Below are 23,893 nucleotides of genomic sequence, written 5' to 3'. Positions count from 1 at the left end.
AGTTTCGCGATTGTTATTTTTACTGTCGGTTGTCGCCGGCGGCTATTCAGGCTTCACCGAAGGTCCAGGCGAGCTCACGAGGTCTTTGTTTCGTTTTTCCGTGTTATTTAATTAGAATGTTCATGGTGGAAAGTGGTAATTATTTTTAGGGACTTACTTTTTCATACAATTATCAATTTGTTTTGTAGGGTTCAGCGTAGGGATAATGGGTCCGAATACTTGAATTAGAATGTATTACGTGGGCGAAAAGGTGTCAAACAATTTACACGAAATTTGTTCCTGAATCAATAAAGTTAGAAAGGCTACCTGTAGCAAGCGAGCAGTACGGAACGTTTCAGAGAGCTGGGCTGAGCTGCCACTTTACATACTGACGACAGCTCGTCATACTCATACTCATTGTACAGTTAAGTAAGGCCCTACCCCTAACGTGTAAAGTAGGAGATTAAGAATCAGGTGACTAGATAAAGCCTATAAATCATAATTTGACGAAGCCGAAATCGTATCTATTGATCTGATTCTGATCACAGTCGAACATAAAACTATCATTAGGTCCTTTAACCCTCTGGAGATTAACTAACTACATTTTTAGGTGGTAACTACACTAATCGATTTCAATATTCTGTCTGAAACAACAACTTACCTATTTAAACGTATTAATGTTCGTCTTAGATTAAAATAATGATAGAATGTAATTTATACCGGTTGGTTTATGAAATAATTCTCGTTTAAGGCAGTGGCGCAATTGCAACTTTCACAACGCACTGGCCAATAGTTTAATTCACTCTTGAACATCGACATTACGAATTGCTCAGCCGACATTTGAACTAACATAATGAATTGGTGTTGACATATTAAACTTTAATATTATTGAGCTTCTTGCTCAGTGTCGTAAAGTTACGGGTTTGAACTGTTGGTACTGGTTACTGGTGGTAGGACCTCTTGTGAGTCCGCACGGGTAGGTACCACCGTCCCGCCTATTTCTGCCGTGAAGCAGTAATGCGTTTCGGTTTGAAGGGTGGGGCAGCCGTTGTGACTATACTGAGACCTTACAACTTATATCTCAAGGTGTGTGGCGCATTTACGTTGTAGATGTCTATGGGCTCCAGTAACCACTTAACACCAGGTGGGCTGTGAGCTCGTCCACACATCTAAGCAATAAAAAAAAAACTGTTAGAAGTTACTGAATTTAACATCGAAAATGTATAAATTTAAGCATTTTAAGTCTATTAAAATTATTTATAGAATAGGTAACGGTTTCACTTAATACGAAGTATCCGGTCCACTTAATGCTCTAGCAATCACTAAATACACTATAAAGCAAATAGTGGATAGTTTTTGATTAATTAAGGCCACATTTTAACGAAAATATCTCTTTAATTAGAACGTTACTCAATTATAAAGACGCGAACACACTGTTTGAATACAAAATGAATTATGTAGGAAAGTCGAATGAGCACGATACGTGACAAACGATGCACACGAGGTGTGTGCACAAGCATTAAATACGTGAGCGTGTGTATACGACGTGGTCACGTAACCGAAACGCACGCTTAACACGTCACATTAGGGCTGATAAAATAACCAGAACGCTTAAACGAGATAGTCAAACTGTAGAATAATAATAACGGGAAGATCGAATGGGAAGGGAATCGGATTATAAGCGTTTCAACGTGAGACGCTATGAGTGGACCTTAAGAATAATTTTGGAACCGCGATTGACCGGTCCGGTTCAAAGTGGACGCACACTCTTATAAAATAACTAACTTTACGAATTGTACGTAGGGGTAGCCGTATTATGTTTTTTTTTATTGCTTAGATGGGTGGACGAGCTCACAGCCCACCTGGTGTTAAGTGGTTACTGGAGTCCATAGACATCTACAACGTAAATGCGCCACCCGCCTTGAGATATAAGTTCTAAGATCTCAGTATAGTTACAACGGCTACGCTACCCTTTAAAAGACCGAAACGCATTACTGCTTCACGGCAGAAATAGGAAGGGCGGTGGTACCTACCCGTGCGGACTCACAAGAGGTCCTACCACCAGTAAGTATTTTAATAAAGCCTAATCGTATATACAGACCGCGCAGCAGATCCCTCGTAATGTGGTCTGACTAAGTTAAGACTGCAACGAATTGCAATTTGCTCGTAAGCACCGGGCATGTGGCGGAAAGCCAGGAGTGGGGGTGAAAAACTCGTCACCAAGCACACGACGACCACGACCACTCTGCCACGAGTCTAGCAACGAAGAAGAAAAGCACTGTATTTGTCTTCGACCTCACATCTGAAACTGGGTTCACGTCAATATTTGAGGATTCTAGTGACCGCCCAACAACAAACAAGTCATGTGCCTGACAATAAGACAGCGAATATAGATATAAAAAGTTCGCAAGTTAGTCGTGGATTCAGTACAATTAAATTTTGCGTTCAATTTTAATGCAAAGTAAAAGAATGCACAAACGTAGTCATTAAATGATGTTGCCAACCCTAATGTTTCAATTTATCTAGTGTGATAATAGTATCGCGTAAAACACTTATTAAACGCTACACGGACCGCAATCTGCAATTGAGTTGTGCGATTGCCAATTGACGCTTGTTGTTTAACAATAAAGCTAATCAACAAATTTTGCATGTTTCAATGAAGTTTATAATACACGATATGATTATATAAAGCGTAACTAATTAATTCGGGTCGTAATTAACAATCACCGAAAATAAAAAATAAGGTTTCATTTTTCAACAAATTCCGAATGTTTAACGTACGAGTATTAATATTCTAAAAAAATAATATTTAATTCATATTATGAAACAACAGTCCTTTGATTGATTCTAACAATATACCGAATTCAAAAGTCTACGCGATAATTAATAACCTCCATTTTACAAACCTTCAAGGTTTATAAAATAAAAATAAAATACTATAATAAGGTTTATAATTAATATGTTTCACTGGCATAAGTGACCAGGATAAACTCATCGATGACTAATTACATTAGCACTCAGTATTCATACGTAGTCGTGATAGTGTCTCACGGCACCTTTTTTTATCGAGCACTAGCAGGTCCGAGTTAAGGTAATAAATATTCTTCTTTTTCGGTTGGATTTTTTTTCAGTTATTTTAGTATTATATTGTCAGTTGGTTTGGTGGGTTTTATAAATCAGGCTATGGACTGATGAGAACATACTTTAAATGACGCATAACTAAAACTAAATGAATAGTTGTAATCTTTTTTCAAGACAAGACCGAAATTATTTGACATAAAGCATGAATCATTCATCAATAATTTGACATAAAGCATCAATCATTTGACATGAAAATAGGTTTGCTTCGATACAAGCAACCCAGATGGTAAAAGAAACAATTAGAGCAGTCAATTTTGCAAAAATGCTCGCAGCTAACTCGTAAATTTGAATGGTAATAATAAAGTTACACACCATAAAAAGTACACGTAAGTTTGGAAGGTACAAACCGTGATAAATTATACGGTTAGTTGGCAACATACATACTTGATGTTCTTATTTTTTGCGTTAATTTAAATTATACAATCCTTTTTAATACTGTAGAAATTTAATTGCAAAGACTGTAAATTATTTAAGCTTTTAAATCATTAAGATTAACTATTAAAAATACACAGATATATATATGATGAATATGTTTTTGTCAAATAATTCTGACCATATTCGCTAAAGCCTCAAGATAAAAAATACATATTTTAAAAAAAACTATTTCTAAACAATCACATTGACAACGTTGTAGTACGTTATTGGCAAGTAAGAAAAACAAAAAAACGATTGTAGTTTGGCAAATATAATAACTACGATTTCTGCAGAATCGTGATCACTGATTAGAGTAAACGAATTGAAAGGCAAAATACCATACAGCATAATCTCTTTCGAACTGTTGATGAATCAAAACAGTCTTGACGACACTTTCATCGCGTTGTCACAGTAAAAATTACGAACAGATTGGTATGCGTGTTATACTCATAATATCGGCTGCGTGTCCTCGCTCTAGAAAAACGGCAGAATCATACTAACGAGGCTCACGATTGCGCAGGTCATTCGTGACTATTTAAGACAAACAGTGTTCTATTATTGTCTACTAATAAAAAAATACAATAACTTTATTTTCACCTCCTCGTACCGATCACAGTTTAAAGAAGACCGACTAATGACTACACAAGTTTCAGGTTAATCCGTCCTCAATCTAAATACAGAATTAGGCCTCTGTAAGCCAAAACGGTTTTAACGCCTCCTAAGTAGGCAATATAGGCGATTTATACACGTTTACTTATAGGTAGTTGGACTGCAAAAGCATTTAGAAGCCCGCAACCGAAATTCCATACAAAACGTTAATGATTCCTAAACTGCTAAAATAATGGTTTATTGTTGAGAAAAATACATTAGCGTCGGTAACGAGAAATCTCTATTGCTTGTTTCCGAATGCGTTTCTAACTTCAAGCCAAGACTAAAGGTGAAACTTTTTATTTTGATTTCACATAACTTTTTTTACTGGTGGTAGGACCTCTTGTGAGTCCGCGCGGGTGGGTACCACCACCCTGCTTAATTCTGCCGTGAAGCAGTAATGCGTTTCGGTTTGAATGATGGGGCAGCCGTTGTAACTATACTTGAGACCTTAGAACTTATATCTCAAGGCGGGTGGCGCATTTACGTTGTAGATGTCTATGGGCTCTAGTAACCACTTAACACCAGGTGGGCTGTGTGTGAAGTATACTCGGTCACATTTGAGAAATATTTAAAGTTTTATAGGAACATATCTACTGACGTTTAATTTCCCGATCACCGTAATTCTAATAACTTCGAGCTCAATTCATTCGATTCAGACTATGGTAGCATGATCCTCATCCCTAAACCACTGACACGAGGTTGACAATATCCGGCACACTTGGCAAGCGTGTCCATCCAAGACGGACACAATGCCGTGCTCGAGATGGCTTTGCGACGTACGCGACTTCAGGTGCAATGGCCCTGTTAATTGAATGATTGCTCTTATCGTATCGGCCAAGCTTAATATTCAATTTAGTTGTTACACATTCACATTTTAGTGCCGGTGTTTGAAATTTGTGATGGATTTCAATCTGTGCAGTAAAATTTTGTATCTGTATTCTAATAGTTGATAAGATGTCCAGTATATCTCCGGTGGTCATGCGATTATGCCGTGGCTTGATCCTCGAACAAGTTACATTTTTCCTTTAAATATGTCGTAGACAACAGGACACCAATTACAAAAAATATTTCAAAAGTAGAAATAATGGTTACGTCATTTATACAGTAAACGTCATTTATTAAACTTGACCAGCAATCCCAATATAATATGATATTATGTTATGTAGCGTATTACCAATACATTTTATATTATTACTGTATTTTAATCTTTGGTTACCTCGTCATATTCTTTGCCTCAAAGTGACGTGCCACGTAATGAAGTTTCGTTCCGCGGAAGAATTTTTAATTGTGCGGTAATTAAAGTCCTTTGAAATTTCTGAATGTTTTTTTGTGATTAAACGTTCACTGGTGGCCCGGGGGCCTTTCCAGTTTCACCAGGACAGGTGGGCGAGCAAACGCTTAGCCAGGAGGGGTGGGATTAGTTAACAACTGCCCGAGCGCCTCCGTAAGAGATCTAACAACTCAGAGAGCACCTGCTTCGCGGATGAATCTACTGTCGAATCGGAATCGCGACCCGTCGAGAAGATCCGGCGAGAAACTCAGCGGGCTGATGCATGGGTTAGGTCGAACTCTTTGTTGAGCTGAAGGCGTCTAATGCAAGTGTTATTAGATCTGATGGATCCATAAGGACGTGGTCTATTAAAACATTGTGAGCACAAACGACTTCTATAATAAATGATGTGTCGCGTTTCGTGAGCCCGCGAGTATTGTTGCCTTGGCTATTTTCTGTCGCTAAGAAGTTATGTATTCCGAAGTTATGTATTCAAACTGGGGTTTTATGACACTTCGATTTTAATTTTACATGCATTTAACTCTAGGAAAACTGTGAGTACGACTGCCCCCCTGTAACGTTAAATACATTTTTCTTATGGACCATTTTGATCGACATATCTTTTCAAACACTTTTGAATGTGTCATTCACAAGTGTCTCTATGATAAAGTTATAAGTGCCAAAATATATTACATGAGCCGAAAGAGGTTATCGATTATTCAACCTTGGTAAATGTTGCAAAGTTGTACATTAACGTTGCAAGCGTTCCAACAGCAACTCACAGACCAGTTGCTTCATTAACCCGCTGTTAATCATTAAGGTTTTTACACTGCGCATAATTTGCAATTACAATTAGTTTTCTTTTATGATAGACGAAACACGCTTCCTGCGTCTGTCTGTCTACCTAGTGATGAAATCATAAATAAAAACAAGGCAAACTACACTAAAAGTACAACATTCGGAAGCTACATTTTATTCCTGGCATATGGGTCGGCCCGGTAGTAAATGATTATCGGTGGACATTACAATATCTTTATCAAATTCGAAAGAAGTCTCACTTGTATTGTGATAAGAGGGTACCTTTAAAGCTTTAACTCACGATTATTTCGCATTTCTCTGATCCTCACAAAAGCCCTACCAGTATTTATGAAAAAATATAAATTTTGGACAGATGTGTATTTGTTACCATAGGATAGGGTATAGTCACATTACTTGTTATAAATAAAGCATCAAACTTTTTAGGCAACAGGCGATTCGTAGGAATGGTATGAACAACATTTAATACCAATACTTACAACTAAGCGAACCGAACAGTGTGGCGATGCCTTTACTCGTTCGAGAATCAACGTCTCATTGACGCACTTTCCAGTTTCTCACGATCTGTGGACAAAAGCAAATGTTTCGTTATGTATTTACAATCACACCCTTTGATAATTAGAAATAATGACCCATATCGTTTTCTTAGGGATTCCAAGAATCGTAGTCAATGGAATGAATGAATAATAAATACCCATCAGGTGGGTAGAAGGCTCGTCTACGGACTATAGCAGTAAGTTTTTACGGTGCAATCCTGTATTAATTTAAATTTAAACTTTCTGAAAAAATAGACTACAAATAGACACGTTAGTCCATTAAACAGAATAATCGTAAAGTAAATATAGTACCTCAGAAATAATAAAATGAAAATAATAAACGCAGCATTGAAATGTAAAGGAAGTTTTAATTATTTAGCAATGGTAGAGGTGTATCAAAATAGTTTTATCTCCTACTTATTTTAATAATTTAATCTTATTCGAGCGTTTGTTATGAAATTACTTTGGTTACGCGTTAAATCTTTCTTTGGATCCTCAATAAGGTGTGCAACATGCCAATATTGGTTGGGAAGTTGGCCTCTGTGTCGTAAGCATTATGAACTACCGTTGCGATATATACGAGTATTATTTCATACTAGTGAGACCCGGCCATGCTCCGCTGTGACTATCACCAGATGTAAGTACAATTATTTGAAATAGCACACGCACGAACTGTGGATTGTACTGTGACCGAAACACCTTTCCTGAACTGTGAATATACCTGGGGTAAATGGTTTAGGCATGTCTAAAATACCAACATACACAGCAAATACAATTTTATTTGTATTAAGTAAAGATTGACATTTGATTACGTTCTAGATTTAAAAAAAAATTAATATTCCTTCTTATTTAAAATCATCATGCCGATAATACGAACTCTCCCGTTCGCGAGAAGCTGGAATAGTCCATTAGGATATCAGCGAATAGGTAGTGGAAAAAACGAACTCATTACATGGTTCACAATTAATAATTGACTGAAGATACAGCATTACTTCTGCTAATGGCTAATCTGGTTATAAGTGGTTGTTATATCAAATTACACATAGTTACGATGTGAATGAGGCAGTGTATCTCTAAACGATGGTCTTACTAGTCTCCGACTCAAACAGAAAAGACAGTTTTTTTTTAATGAATACCCTGATTTTTAATACGCTTTTATTAGCTTCAGACGTATGTATGTTTGTAACGGAATCTTTGAACATGATTTTGACCCCCTTCAAAACGTCAGATTAACTCGAAATTTGGTATACTTATTAAGGAGCGATGACATTTCAATATTTAAAAAAATATTGAAAAAATTTAAATTCAACTAAAAATGAAAAATAAATAATAGTTTAAAAAAAAAACAAAAAAAAACGCTTTTATAGAAAATCCAACTAAAAAATAGACAATAAATTTTAGTAAATTTGAATTAAAAATAGTGTGAGAAAAAATGATTTTATTGTAAAAAAAGCTGGGGTGCTTTTCAGGATATTATTAAAATAACCCTTCTACTCATGTCTGTTCATAAAATATTTATAACTACTTTAACGGTAGGCAGCGGCTTGGCTCTGCCCCTGGCATTGCTGAAGTCCATGGGCGATGGTAACCACTCACCATCAGGTGGGCCGTATGCTCGTCTGCCTACAAGGGCAATAAAAAAAAAAAAAACATAAAATTTATTTTCTATTTTTTAGTTGTATTTTCTATAAAAGCGTGTTTGTTAATTTTTTTAAACTATTATTTATTCAGTATTATAAACTAACGGTGGTTTTGACTGCGTTTCATAAACTCATTTCTCATTAAATATCGCATCAACTACAAAATAATGTATATCATAATTATGTATATTATTAATATTTGCAACGTTGCATCCTCACCCGTAAACCGCGATCAGCTCATTCGGTCCTCGACATCGCCTTGGCTCAGTAATACTCAGACACTGGCCTCTAATACAATTAAGTGAAATGCGGCCGGTTGCGGATTACGTCTATTCTTAGATCACCTTACAATTAGCGTGTGCTTTTTAATAACGTTTTAACTGGTTTTTTTTTGCAGGATTTGCGTTGTTGGAATGATGGATATGACTCGAATTGTTTCCATAAAACTTTAATCTTTTGCTTGTCTTGTTATTTAATATTTTATTCTAACCCTTTTTCTATTACACTATTACATGTACGGATACTGGCATAGCATTCAAAACGATTTCTCTAGGTCGTGAGCGACACATCAGTGATTTCATTTAATTGGATTATCTTATTAGATGAAAGTCCAAACTTGTATTCGTAATTTGAAATAAACATTTCTAGAGTATTCCTCAAAATAGATCTATTCCCTCATATCTCCCCTAATCATTAATCTAGCTACGGTCTAATTTGAAATAGTCGTAAGTCCACACTGACACTCGGCAACAGCAATTCTAAAGCAATGTATTAAAGTACAGTTTTCATTGCAATTTTACGAGAAGGTAAAGCGTCGTCATAAGTGGATGCACAGTCGAGGGTTGGCCAAGGACGTTTATTGTGAAGATCCGGCTCCGATGAGCCACTGGCTGCTTCAAGAGGTACTGTGTGGATGATTACGTGAATATTCTCTATTGTGTTCATTCATTCTGCGTAAATTTTGAAGTATAAGGCAATTTTTAGGCGTATTTATACTTGAGACCTTAGAACTTATATCTCAAGGTGGGTGGTGCATTAACGTTGTGGATGTCTATGGGCTCCAGTAACCACTTAACACCAGGTGGGCTGTGAGCTCGTCCACCCTCTAAGCAAAAAAAAAAGTATAAATGGTGTCAGTAAAAATTTAAGGTGCTAAAAATTTTTGCTAAATATTTTCTTTAAGAGTGGTATCTCGTACAATAAGTTGTACGCGCGGTTATATTGCGTTAAAATTTAAATAATAATTACCATGTTCTCACGACCTCTTTGTCTAAATCCCAATTGGTATAGAAAAAACGTCACTTCACATTACTATAATAAATCGAACCCCAACATCAAAGCCAGCCAGCGATAGCAATATTCAGATGAGTATCACTTTTATATTTGATTGTAGGATTTGAAAAACAAAAATATCCCTATGATAGCTTTTGGATTGTCCAATCGAAGAGATTTACAAACAATTAATTATACATAATTTTTCGTGCGAAATACCGTTACAAATTAAGCACGTAGTTCTTAGCATACCGGTAGCATCATGCAAATTGCTGAGTGCTATTAATTCTTGTAGTAGAAATAACTCGTGTTTACAATCGCGTTTAATATTTAATAGGAAATCGGGCCACTAACGGTTTTCGAAATTGCTGCAAATTCTCGGCTAAGCTTGGTTGCGTGTGACGTCACAAGGGCCAAAAATAAATGACAACCTTATCAAAAAATACATTAAGTATTACACGATTAGTCAGTCATATTTGACACCAAGCGTTGTAATTGGTGTTGAACTTGACGTTAAAAATGATGGATAGATTTTTAGGTTTAAATAGATTTATTTTAATGATTTGGAACACCGATCATTAATATATCACAAAAATCATGATTGAGTGATCGTTTGAAATTAATTATAATCCTTAAAACTACTTTTTGGACTATTTATTGGAGACAATGGTTGTCTATAAAGAAAAGTTTTTTCGGGGATAATTATAGTATTTTTCACATTACGGCCCATAAGTTTTACGAAAAATATGTAGATTCTTTGTAAGTGTCCGTAAGAAACATAAACCACCAAACACTCATTCAGGTTTATAACATTGTTATTAATACTATTGATTCCTCTTCTACAGCTTATGCATGAAGATAATTTAAAGGACTAATATTCATAGCATTGTTATGATGTAATTGAATCTTTAAATAGAGCATGGCAGTCATCTATAATGTGTGAGATATAATAACAATTATAATAACAATATCCAAGAAATCGTATCGTAATTGTTTCGAATGAAACTAAAATAAAAACATACCGATTATCTAACTGAAATGTTACTACAACTTCCTGAGGCAATTCGGAGCAAAGTAATTTCTTTATGTAGTTTAAACCGTGTCTTCGCGTGTCTGGCGCGATGTCCATCGCATGCGGGTCACAACGATTACGAACCGAATTCAGGACAAACCTGTTCACTTCACACATCAGTCATCATTCTAAAGCAATATCGGATATGAAATAAAACTAATCTGACTTGTTCTAAAACAACAGCTATAGTTTGACTGGTGGTAAATAATAACTTTAGCAAATGAACGCTGCAATATAAATACCGTTATCCATGTTTAAATAGCGGCCGTCTGGTGTAGTGGTAAGTGACATGGTCACTACACAAGGGGGTCGCGGGTTCGAATCCCGCCAAGGGAAGATATTTGTATGATAAATATAAATGTCTTTTCCAGGGTTATGGATGTATATTAAATATATGTATGTGTATAATAAAAAATCTTACATTTATATCCGTTATCTGGGACCTGTAACACAAGTTCTTTACGAACTTATCACGGGACCAGTTAACGTGGCGTGATTGTTAGTAAATATTATTATATTATTATTATTTATTTACGTACATCTTCATAGACGCTTCCAAATAGTGATCAGTTTACCACAACGGACCGAAGACATGGGGAGAGAGTTGAGCGCATTAGAAATGCTCGATATATGTAATAGTAGCATAGCAATATTTGCTGTCTCAGTGCCACTAAAAATAAATAGGAATAGGAGGACTTACTACAAACAGCATTTTAAATTATTATCAAGCGTGTTGATTACACAGTGTAGTGGATTTAAGTGGACGGGTCGTCTGGTCTTTAATATAACGAACGTTTTATGAGTGCGTTGCTTCAGTTTTAACTTCTTACACAGTAACAACAAACAATAGCGTTCACTATTTGACTTTCACTGATTCACATTGTACATATATTTCGTAATTTGTCATTTTCTATGTAAGTCAAGATAATAATATTGAAAAGGTATAACAATATTACTAAGTAAAAATATCTATTCTCTCTATTATATCTATCTATCTATCTATTATTGAAATTTCATACCCTATATATAAACAGAAGACTTACATAACGGCCGTCTGGTGTAGTGGTAAGTGACATGGTCACTACACAAAGGGGTCGCGAGTTCGAATCCCGCCAAGGGAGGATATTTGTATGATAAATATAAAAATGTCTTTTCCAGGGTTATGGATGTATATTAAATATGTGTATGTGTATAATAAAAATATTACATTTATTTCCGTTATCTGGTACCTGTAACACAAGTTCTTTACGAACTTACCACGGGACCAGTTAACGTGCCGTGATTGTTAGCAAATATTTATTTATTATTTATTCATAAGAACTAATCAGTCAAGTAGTTTTCGTGACGACTTATCAATAATAAAGTGATCCTTTCCTGGGATGTGCTTAATATTTACTCGTATTAAAAACTTAAGTTGTGAGACAGTTGTAAGCACTTGTGTAGATAGGAAGGACACATTCAATAAAACTAAACGACCTTGCAGTAACAGCCAAACTAAAACGGTTCACAAGCGGATTTAACGCAGCTGGATATCTGTGTCCCATGAGAAGGGCAAGCCCACTCAGCAGATAGCCATCTAATCGGTGGAATGTTGGTAAAAGGCGCCTGATGTTTGTTCACGATAGAGAAATTCGCATTTGTAAAGGTATGTGACCGTCAGTGAAGGCGTGATGGTTTTCTAATTCATTCATATTCAATACTTCTTGTTTAGTGAACGTAAAGGTGTTTCGATTACTCGGGACCTGTTCTCTAAGAAATTGTACAAGATAATCGATTTAACCACCATCGGAGTATAGAATTTGAAGCAGCCGTGATTATCCACTATTTTTTTTTCTTTATTGCTTAGATGGGTGGACGAGCTCACAGCCCACCTGGTGTTAAGTGGTTACTGGGGCCCATAGACATCTACAACGTAAAGGGCCACCCACCTTGAGATATAAGTTCTAAGGTCTCAAGTATAGTTACAACGGCTACCCCACCCTTCAAACCGAAACGCATTACTGCTTCACGGCAGAAATAGGCGGGGTGGTGGTACCTACCCGTGCGGACTCACAAGAGGTCCTACCACCAGTAATTACGCAAATCATAATTTTGCGGATTTGATTTTTATTACACGATGTTATTCCTTCACCATGGAAGTCAATCGTGAACATTTGTTAAGTACGTATTTCATTAGAAAAATTGGTACCCGCCTGCGGGATCCGAACACCGGTGCATCGCTACATACGAATGCACCGGACGTCTTATCCTTTAGGCCACGATGACTTCAAATTGATTTGTTTATGGTTTGCAACCTTGTTCTGTTCCATCAGACTTTTTACCCTTCTGGAGTGTTTTTTGAACATATGGCCTTCCTAAAAAGAGGTATAGAAAATTCTCTAGTGCTAGACATCGGCTTGGCTGCACCTCTAGCTTTCTCAACATCCATATACAATAACAAGGAAGGCTGTATGGTTGTCAGTAGGCAAACAAAAATGGTTTTTATTCAGCCTCTGCATTTTATTACGTTATGATTTTAAACCCGTTAGGCAGGACATTATTACGAAAAAAATACAACGGTACAAGTTTGGTTACAAAATATATTATATATTTTTAAATAAGAATTTCAGTAATGTACCATAATATAATTAATTTATTATCTATGATGTAACATTCCAATATATAATTTACATGTTTTTATGACCATGTTTGACATTGAGTTTTATGTTGAGTATTGGGCATGTTTAAAACTACTTATACTGTTAAATTTTGTGTTTATTATAATCATTTAGCAAATGTTCAAGTTTCGAATACTTTACCGTGACCAAAACATTTTTTTTAAATCTTACACTAAAGTACGTAGGTAGTAAAGACCCCGAATCCTGATCACGCAGGAGCAAGTCACCGTCGTCGCCCTAGACACGTCCTTACGGATCCATCAGATCCAATCACTCTTGCATTAGATACCTTCAGCTCTAACACTAGGAGCAAGCTGAGGAACCCCGGTAACCGTACTCGTCGAATTCGACAAAGAGGTCGACGGGCAACCTAACCCATGCATCAGCCCGCTGAGTTTCTCGCCGGATCTTCTCAGTGGGTCGCGATTCCGATCCGGTAGTAGATTCATTCGCGAAGCAATTGCTCTTGAGTTGTTAGGTCTCCTTCGGAGGCGCTCAGGCAGTTGTTAGCAAATCCCACTCCTCCTGGCTGAGCCTTTGCTCGCCCACCTGTCCTGGTGAAGCTGGAAAGGCCTTCGGGCCACCAGTAATCTTTCAATCATAAAAAAAAGGTAGTAAAGTAGTAGTACTAAAGTAGTAGATTAAGGAATTAAGGATATTAAATTATTAAAGTTTCTTGTTCTTAGGATTTGTGTCACAAGAAACGGTTTTATTTTAAAATAATATTATTGAAACCGACCATAATCCAATTAAAATACCGGAGGCCCACGATTGTTTTTCATAGCACAATCTGAAATGGAAATTATTTTGATGGTCAAAAAGATTATTATTGTTTGGAATTATCTCGGATCGTCGAACACAGATTACGAACGAAACAAGTTTGTGCAGATACTGTTAAAAGCGATTCGCGGAGAGTTGTTTTTATAGTATGCAAGGCTTTGGATTACATCCTTAATGAAAGTCAAGTCGTTTTCAAACCAGTACTTAATGATGTTTATAATAATATAATCTAAAAATTTGAATAAGAATCCGTGATATTTGATAAAAACACGTTTCTTCATATGGGCTAATGAATAAATAAATGAAAATATGTATATACTATCAAAATAGATACATATGTGCTGTATACAAAGCATTTCTAGTATGCCAAAATTATTGTACTTTGTAAGCGTCTTTTACAAAATTTTAAGTACATAATAATGGTTATATCCATTTCTTTATAAAACAGTAAAGAGGAGTGGCCAAAGTTCGAACGCCCCGTAATCTGTAACATAGTACTAGATGACCATGGGATCGATAACTAATCATCATAATTAAAAGTGACAGTGCTGGCGGACTACGCCTATGTAACAGGAAATTTAGAAAACGTTACTAACACAATAAATTACCAATACAATCTTTTATCATTATTAAAGCTGATCTAGACTGGAACATTTCGTAGGACGAGATTTTTGTATGAGGTTTCTACTATTAAATCTATGGAAAAAATGAAACTGCTAAAAATCTGATAATTATGATATTAAGACGTGAGAGAGTACTTGCAAAATTTGCAGTTTGTTTAAGAACAAATATATGTCTAGCGAAATATGTCCTTCTTAGATTTTGTTTCCTGCTCGTATTCAAAAATTGTTGTGTAAATTTTGCTAAACATTTTTCGGATCTCATCAACGTGTTTGCTGCCACCCATCTACAGGCATGAAGCATACCGGATGACTAACTGGCACGATGACAGCTTAGCTACATATAAGTATAGGCAATACCATCTTGCCTATGTTGTAGCTAAACTTACCTTACCCCTGAGGATTTACAATTATGACCAATGATTACGCTAATCTTATTACTACGGAGTTTTCCTTCATCAGGAAACTCTTGATGTTTGTCGTAAAATTTAAACAATAATGGTATAAACGGACCCTAAACACCGCCTCAAGAAAAAATGCGGGGAGGAACTCAGTGATTTGTGTCTATGGGTCAGATTGTATATAGAACTCATCTCATATTCGACGAGTCCGACAAGAACAGCGACTGGTGTTGGTGATCATCATGGTGATAAGTTAACAAGAAATTGTTAAACTAGTTACAATAATCCCTATCGAGCCCACTGAGTTTCTCGCCGGATCTTCTCAGTGGATCGCGTTTCCGATCCGGTGGTAGATACTGCGAAGCACGGCTCTTGCTAGGGTTCGTGTTAGCAACGTCATCAGGTTTGAGCCCCGTGAGCTCACCTACTAGTTAAGGCGACGCTGATATAGCCTCTCAAGACAGCCTTAGGATAGCTTAGGTAGAAAAAAAAATCCTATCGAAACTGAAATCGTAAACGGCAAGGACTATTGCCTAAATAAGACCGGACGCCGGACGGACGAGCGTACGGTCCAATTTCTAAACGTTTCCGGATATAACCGGGGTGGGGTAACGCGGGCGGTCGAGCGTGCTTCCACTGTCATTACCTTCAGTTCGTATTCGCCGGAATTCGTTGTTGTAGCTGCGTTGCGAAAATATATTATATCGACAAGGTTCATGTACATTATGATGTTAGTAAATCAACCATGATGAATTTCAGAATCAGAAATCGACATTAAAATTTTTTTAAACATTATTATGGAAAATTGGTTTTTTGATAAAACCGATGAAAATGTTTCCAAATTGCGTTTGAGGTATTTTTGTAGCAAGATCGGACTTCTTTGCAGTGCGTATGAGACATGATAAGCGTCACAAAGGACCGTTTTTTATAATGACTCATGCCCATAGAAATCTGGATATAGTCACCTCCTGTGTCGAGCGAAAGAACACGGGTATGACTGCACCATCAGAGGACAATCGCATATGGGGCATTTTAAACCACACAACACAGTCAACGTCTTAAATTCGCAAGTTCAAAATGATGTCTTGTCTTTCGCACGACTATCACTTGACGTGTCGATAATTAGGAAGCGTATAGTTAGCTTCGCCTCGAGGCGGCCAGTCATCGACATAAAACGGGCGTATAAAATGAACGAACACAATGAATCAATGACGTTGAAGCTTGAAACAAGACGTCATTAGAATTCCATCGGTCAAAAACGACACTTCAAAAGAGGAATAATAGAATTTAGTTACATAATGTTACTTTTATTTAATTCTTTTTTTTTTCTGTCAGTGATATATTTATTGCGTTTTAGCAGTTTGTTTTAAAAAAAAGATGGGTTTGTGTTTATAAGAAAATGATATCTTAGTGAATGCTTCGAAAAAGAAAACGCCACCTGAATAAAGCCTTAAAAAAAAAACATTTGTTTTGTCGTGAAAATTACTGCGCATTAAAAATATTTATAAAAACGAAGTAAATAACAAAGTAGCCTATCAGGTTTACAAAAACTATGTCAACCTGTATCTTCGACGTCCTTGCTCGAAAACAACGAACGGTCAATAAAATCGCTATGTTCACGACAGGTTTACGTTTCTCTAACAGTTGCTCAATAGGCTACGTGTCTATCTATGTATTAAATAACTTTGGAACGAGAGAACTTATTAAGTTCATGTTGTAAGCAATGTGATGGCAATGATTTGATTTTGTCACGTATAATAAATAGCTCGGTACTCCCAAAAGTGTCGTAGGCGTTATTCATTTATAGCGAATTTAGGTCGGTACCGTTTCGTAAATGAATTAAAAAAACAATTATAGAATCTTTTTGATGTTCGTCGAATTACTTTACTTTTCGTAAGCGTTCAATTAATTAAACATGAAATATTAAAACCATTTCTCTCCTCTCTCGATTGTATTTTCAACTCTGAAATTATAAACGGGAAACATTTAATTTATCCCACAAAGGTTTATTTAGTTATCTTAGAAAATTATGAGAAAGGAAGATTACCATTTTTTATCCGGAAAACCATCGCAAACGAGCTTTGCCTACCCTTATGTAAATTTATTTTTGTGTCGCTGTTTGATTATTGTATTGACCCACAGCAAACAAATAAGTTTTAGGATCACACGATCCTTAATCCTACCAATTCCTTTCTCATTTTATTATTTGTCATCCTTAAGTTCAACAATCTTAAATAGGGTGAACATGAGACAACTGGCTGAACGTAGTAATTTCAAATCAACCTACATTCCTGCAAAATTAACTTGTTCAAAAAGGGCGCGAAGTATCTCAGATTTTCATATATTTTTTTATGCGGTTGTATTCCAATAAATATACTAATTGCAAATTTACATAGTTATTTATGTAGTTATATATCTAAGTAACGGAATATTTCAAAATAATATTGAACTGTTTTAAGACGGGTCGATTAATTTGTAAATATGCATACGTATTAAGGAACGATGACTATGAAATTGTACAACTTTGGCTTAAAATTTTAACGACCATCGTATTTATTTTTATTTTTATTAAAGCGTGTTTTATTTTTGTTTTGCACCGAAAATATACGATATCATTTTTATAATTTGTTTTTTACTTGTCTTTAGGTAATAGGTATATTAATAGAACGGTGTTTTGTTATTAGGTACCTAATATTAAAGTGTACATTACGCATACTAAGCATACAAGTAAGCGAACAAGTGACAGGCAGCCAGCGACCTTGCAAAGTCCGTTCCACGCGAATCGGTCCAATTTCCGATTCCAAAATTCCTGTAATACCTTAATCTCAGATGGATTAATGGCGAAGCTATCGCCTACGGTACGCTGTTGGCATAAATGACCCAACTTATAACAGGGATTCGAGTTTATCGAGAACTGAACATTATGCTTCAATTTAATTTTGCTCGTGATAAAAACTATCTGGTTTGATTTGATTTAATTTTTTTAACTATTTTATTAAAGTTTATTTATCGACTTTATTTGGGAATCCTGAGATAACGAAAAATCTATAGTTTTTCACAGCCAAGGGCAGTCGTTTTTAAGTAAGCAGATAACTTAGGAGTTCTTAAGATCTTATAATTACTACTCAAAGAACACAGGTACTTAAATGACACTGGCCACCTGCAGTAATGTACTATTACCAGTACATTTTATGAATTAGGTTTTGTGCTAGTGCATTTAAACCTCACCAATATGAGGGGCATAATTTTATTAATCATACTTTAATGAATATTAATGAGCAGAGCAATTTTTTTTAAATCATAATTATTGAAATTTCTATGATTATCTCACAATTTCACTTACTTTTTAAGAAGTTGAAAAATAAATAAGTTTATTATTTTAGTAGGCGAAAGGTTTATTTGCGTATTTATATATAGGCAAAGATACATAGTTGTTTTTTTTTATATTAGCAGCATATCCTTCAATATATTTCAAAATGTTTTCTATAGTCATATCTCTAGTAAATTTACGTTATTGTATTATCGCGATCTTATGAATAATTACAAAATTAATAAAACAGTAAAAACAATATCAACGACTTAGACATTTTAAGTTACACGTTTATCTTTAATTTTAGTTGCAATTAATGTTATTGGTATACTCTACTCAGTCATGTTTCCTTAAACTTTTCCAAACCGTAACTAATGCTTGGCTAAACACACAAATTAATATGCAAACATTACAGAGAATTAACATCCAGATGGTTACAAGGTTGCTACTTAAGTAATGTTGCGTTGAGCTCTTTGCAACATGTGATAAGATTTTTTTTTATTTCCCTTTGTATATCCATTATCAATAGGATTCCCACATATTTCTGGAATTTTAAACTTTTGTTAAGTAGGTTACATATTCTTATGTCCTATATGTGTTGGGTTGAATAATTCACATATTCAACACTTTTATTAGCTAAAATTACTAAAATTACACTTAAATATCTTTTTACAATTTCTTAACAATTTTATGCTTTTTTTATTTATTTTCTAGGTTGGCAGACGGGCATATGGCCCACCTGATGATGAATAGTCACCGTCGCTAATGGCAGTCAGCAATACCGGGAGCACAGCTAATCTGTTGCCTTCCTCTAAAATAAGGCTGTTGATTAAATGTTACTAACAGTTATTTTTTCTTGCCACTGCTTACAAGGTACTAATTTTACTTTCCATAGGGTTGATCTCGTACTGGTAAAAAATAGCAGTATATTTAAATTATTATGCACATTCATTTAGAAATGGACATAACAGTATGCTCACCAGGGATCATTTTTATCACACTTGAATAATTTCACATTTATTTTACAAATATGAGATGGTATATGTAGTTATGATAATGCATAAGTTGTATTACTTCAACTGCAACTAACTGCAACTAGCACTTAATAAATAAAAAGTATGGTTTTATTTACAAAACAATTAATCTGCAAACCAAAATTTTATATTTATTGGAAACAATCACAAAAACGATATGTAGTCTTTTTTTATTATAATATTTTTTATTTTATTAATTCAGTACTTAGAGGTATTGATTGTTTGACTTCATTTTTTTAACTATTAAAGTTTATTTATCGACTTTATCTGGGAATCCTGAGATAACAAAAAATCTATAGTTTTTCACAGCCAAGGGCAATCATTTTTAAGTAAGCAATCAACTTAAGAGTTCTTAAGATCTTATAATTACTACTCAAAGAACACAGGTAAGTGACACTGGCCACCTGCAGTAATGTACTAGTACCAGTACATTTTCTTTAATCCTTAGGATCAGTATTCTCAACTTTTTTTATTCAACTGAATTATGTGTTGTTGTGTTGGTAGCCTGCAGATGGATAACATCATACTACCTATTTGTTCTGGGAAGAAATAATGCATTTCAGTTTACTCAGGAGAGAGTTCCTGTGTGCAATATCAATGAGACTGTAATGTTATATTTCAATATGGTTAGCACTATTCATATTCATATAATTTTGAATAAAGACCCAGATTGATTATTTAGAAATTCAATGAGTACAATTGTCTTTCCTGGTGGAAATTAATAAAGCCCATTAACATTGATATGTCTAATATTTTCCAATAAGAACTCTAGACATACACTATTATAGTTTTAGTATTAAACCTAAAGTTATTTCTGTTTAAAAATAACAATGCTTTTTTGAATATAAAAAAAAGAAAATTAAGTGCATTTGTTGTATAACTGTTAGAATATTCCACTATGGAATTTTTATTCATCAGAACTGTAATGGAATGTGAGGTAGCGAGTACGTAAATACCTCTCACTACGGTTTCTCAATTTATATCAAACTTTTCAGTGGGAAATAGAGCATGGAACATTCTTAGACATTGAGATTAGTAACTCCAGTGTTAATGTCAATAGTGTAAAATGAATTTTATTATAAAACTATGATAACATAATTTTGTTCGTGAGGCGCTAAACGTTATCAAAATTCATCGCAATCTACAGTATTTGCCGTTATCTCTGTACAGGTAGTTTTGCAGTAACGTTCAGCTTTCGTGGCATCAAATACCGGTGATTTTCGTCCGATAAAACTAATGTGACTATGAAAAAGTAGTTTATGTACTTACCGATAATTCAGAACGATCAATTAAACCCTGATCAGTAATCCAATATTTTATTTTACACCGATCCTATTACAGCGACACAACAAACATTCTACATCGAACAACACTTACAATTTAGTCACCAATAAATTCACAAATTTGAATATAATGTTTCAATGATAATTATTCAACACTTCAAAGGTAACGAATTTAACTAAATTTGTGAATTAACACAAATTTGGCAAAGCTTTATTCACTCCGCACAACTTGAAACATCGGCCATCACTGAATAAAATGTTGCCAGATTGCTATAGTCGGAAAGTCACACTTTTCTGACGTATGTTGATTTTCTTGCCAATAAAAAAGTAAAAATTGTCTTAATGTATCTTAGGTCTTAGTGGTATGATGTTAGTCTTGAATGATTACAATTTTTTGTCACTTTGGTGTCACTTAATATAGTGTGTAACGAAATTGTTTTTGAAACTGAAGTTGTTTAAACTATTTTTCTATCTTAAACAAAAAACATTTCAGTTATTAAATCAAGCATAAATTTAAATAAATGTGATTTTAAAGTAAATTTAAATTTATAAAACCCAGAATTTTATAGATGAAAGCGACAGTTGCCCCTCTCGAGACTATCATGTTCTTACGTGCGCTGATTTTCATTCAGAGTACATTTTGTACAATTCAAACCGATTGAGGGAGTGCATATAGAGTCCCTTCTTTATTTCGCCTGGTCGTGTTTTATGTAATTAACACCACAGTTGGAACAATATAAATTTTATTGTTGTAGCGGCATAAAGTAATTACATTAAATTAGTTATTTAACTCATTATAAATTATTTTTATGTTTTTCATATTTGGCGGTCAAAAGGTATGGTGGCACAGACTATATTCTGTCTCCCACATCTCGTGCGTTCCGGATTACGCATAATAAAACGCCACACCACCCCCCTACGGAGAAGGAGAATCCGCAGAAAAAGAGAAAAATTATCATAGGTCGAAAGGTTTGGAGAAGTGGACTCTGCGACCTGACCGGGTGGTATATTGAGGTGTATGTGTAGGAGTAGCAGTTAGAGGTGCCGAAGGCACGAGTGGACATGAAGGGACATTAGTAGCATCCGGTTGCGCTGGTTGAGGCACAGAAACCCGCGGTGCTGATGCTGGAACGAGATCTACTAAAGAATGCTCGACGAAAGCTGGCTTAATTCTGTCGACACTGACTGTCACCTGTTTCCCTTTTACATCAATCGACCACGTTTTTCCGTCCTCGGCTCTAGATATAACTCTATGAGGACCAGAGTAAGGTGGTTGCATTGAACGTCTAACCGAATCCTCCCTGAGCATTACATGAGAGGCGGTGGAAAGATTTTTAAATATGAAAGGTGATGGTTTAGTGTGTGAGGAACATGGAGTGGGACGCAATTTAGACATACGCTGTCTTAACTTTACGACAAAATCCGTCGGGTCCTCGAAGCCAGAAGGACCGGGAGGTACTAACAGTTCCCCTGGAAGCGTTAATGTTTCTCCGTAAAGCAATTCCGCTACTGTTGCTTGTAGATCTTCTTTAAAAGCCGAACGCATTCCTAATAAGACCAAAGGTAATGCATTCAACCACGAATCATCATAACACATCAGAGAGGCCTTTAATTGTCTATGCATGCGCTCCACGAGCCCATTGGCACAAGGGTGGTAACTAGTAGTGCGTATACGTTTAGTACCACATAAATTAGTAAGGCGTCTGAAAAGGTCCGACTCGAACTGTCGTCCCTGGTCGGTAGTGATGACAGCAGGTACTCCGAATCGAGCAATCCAACCGGCTACAAAGGTGCTCGCCACTTCTTCTGCTGTTATTCCGTGCATAGGCCAAACTTCGGGCCATCGAGTGTAGCGATCCACAGCAGTCAGGCAGTATTGGAAGTCAGAACAAGATGGAAGAGGGCCTATGATGTCAATATGGACATGCTTCAGTCGAGACGTAGGACTGGAGAAGTGTCCAAGTGGAGATTTTATATGCCGCGTCACCTTACTTCGCTGGCAAGCAACGCAGGTTTGGCACCAATAACGGCAATCTTTGGCAATGCCAGGCCACACGAAACGGTCTGAGATCAATCGAATGGTTGATCTAGTACCAGGATGGCTAAGATTATGTAGCTGAGCAAAAATCTTCTTTCGCATAGGTTCCGATACAAATGGGCGTGGTCGCCCTGTTGACATGTCGCAGACCAAAACAGTGTTTGTGCCAGGAACTACGACGTTCTCTAGTTTTAGAGAAGAATTCGCATCGTTACGATACTTTTTCAATTCGTCGTCAAGTTTTTGGCAAGCGGAGAGAGCAGAATGGTCAGTTTCAAAACTAACAGCTTCGATGCGGGACATGGCGTCCGCCACCGTATTGTCCTCCCCTTTTATATGGACAATGTCCGTGGTAAACTGCGAAATAAAAGACAGTTGATTTAACTGTACCGGAGGAAGCCTTTCGCGACGTTGCGAGAACGCATAAACTAATGGCTTATGGTCCGAATAAATCGTTACGTGCTGTGCGGCTAGGAAGTGTCGATAATGTTGCACACTCTCATATACCGCAAAAAGTTCTCGGTAGTATGCTGGCCACTGGCACTGTCGGGGATTCAGCTTTTTACTAAAGAAACCCAGGGGTTGCCAAGCATCACCGACTTTCTGTTGAAGGCAGGCACCAACGTGAGAACTGGAAGCGTCGGTGAAAAGCCCTAGTTCAGCGTTAGGCAAAGGGTGTGCCAACAGAGCTGCAGATGACAAGCTATCTTTACAGGCATTAAAGCATTCTTCGAGCTCAGGTGTCCAAGTGATCGGTGTGAGACCTTTACCTCCAGTGGCCACGATCGCGTTGACTAGCGGTGCTTGTAACTTGGCCGCATTGCGCAGAAATCGGCGATAATAATTAACCATCCCAATGAAACGACGGAGTCCTTGTACAGTCTGTGGTAGAGGAAAATCTTTTAGAGCTTGAATGCGCTCTGATGGTGGTTGTGTTCCGTCGGCGGATATTCTGTTTCCGAGAAAAGTAACCTCAGGA

General features: G+C 36.1%; 1 protein-coding gene across 1 annotated transcript in view; it reads right to left on the bottom strand.

Moving 5' to 3' along the window:
- LOC101742433 (protein kinase C and casein kinase substrate in neurons protein 1) overlaps positions 1-21,141 on the bottom strand; it is a 104,283-nt gene extending 83,142 nt beyond the window's left edge. Inside the window, exons 1-2 of the mRNA XM_004922611.5 lie at positions 20,863-21,141; positions 6,751-6,835 (exon numbers count right to left, since the gene is read on the bottom strand). The gene's annotated coding sequence lies outside the window, so the exon portion shown is untranslated. The remainder of the gene's footprint in view (positions 1-6,750; positions 6,836-20,862) is intronic.
- Positions 21,142-23,893: the final 2,752 nt, after the last annotated feature.

Source organism: Bombyx mori, chromosome 14 (assembly GCF_030269925.1).
Source record: "Bombyx mori chromosome 14, ASM3026992v2".
In the NCBI taxonomy this organism is placed as follows: domain Eukaryota; kingdom Metazoa; phylum Arthropoda; class Insecta; order Lepidoptera; family Bombycidae; genus Bombyx; species Bombyx mori.
The sequence above is the reverse complement of the archived record's forward strand: the minus strand, read 5'-3'. Positions and strand labels throughout refer to the sequence as shown.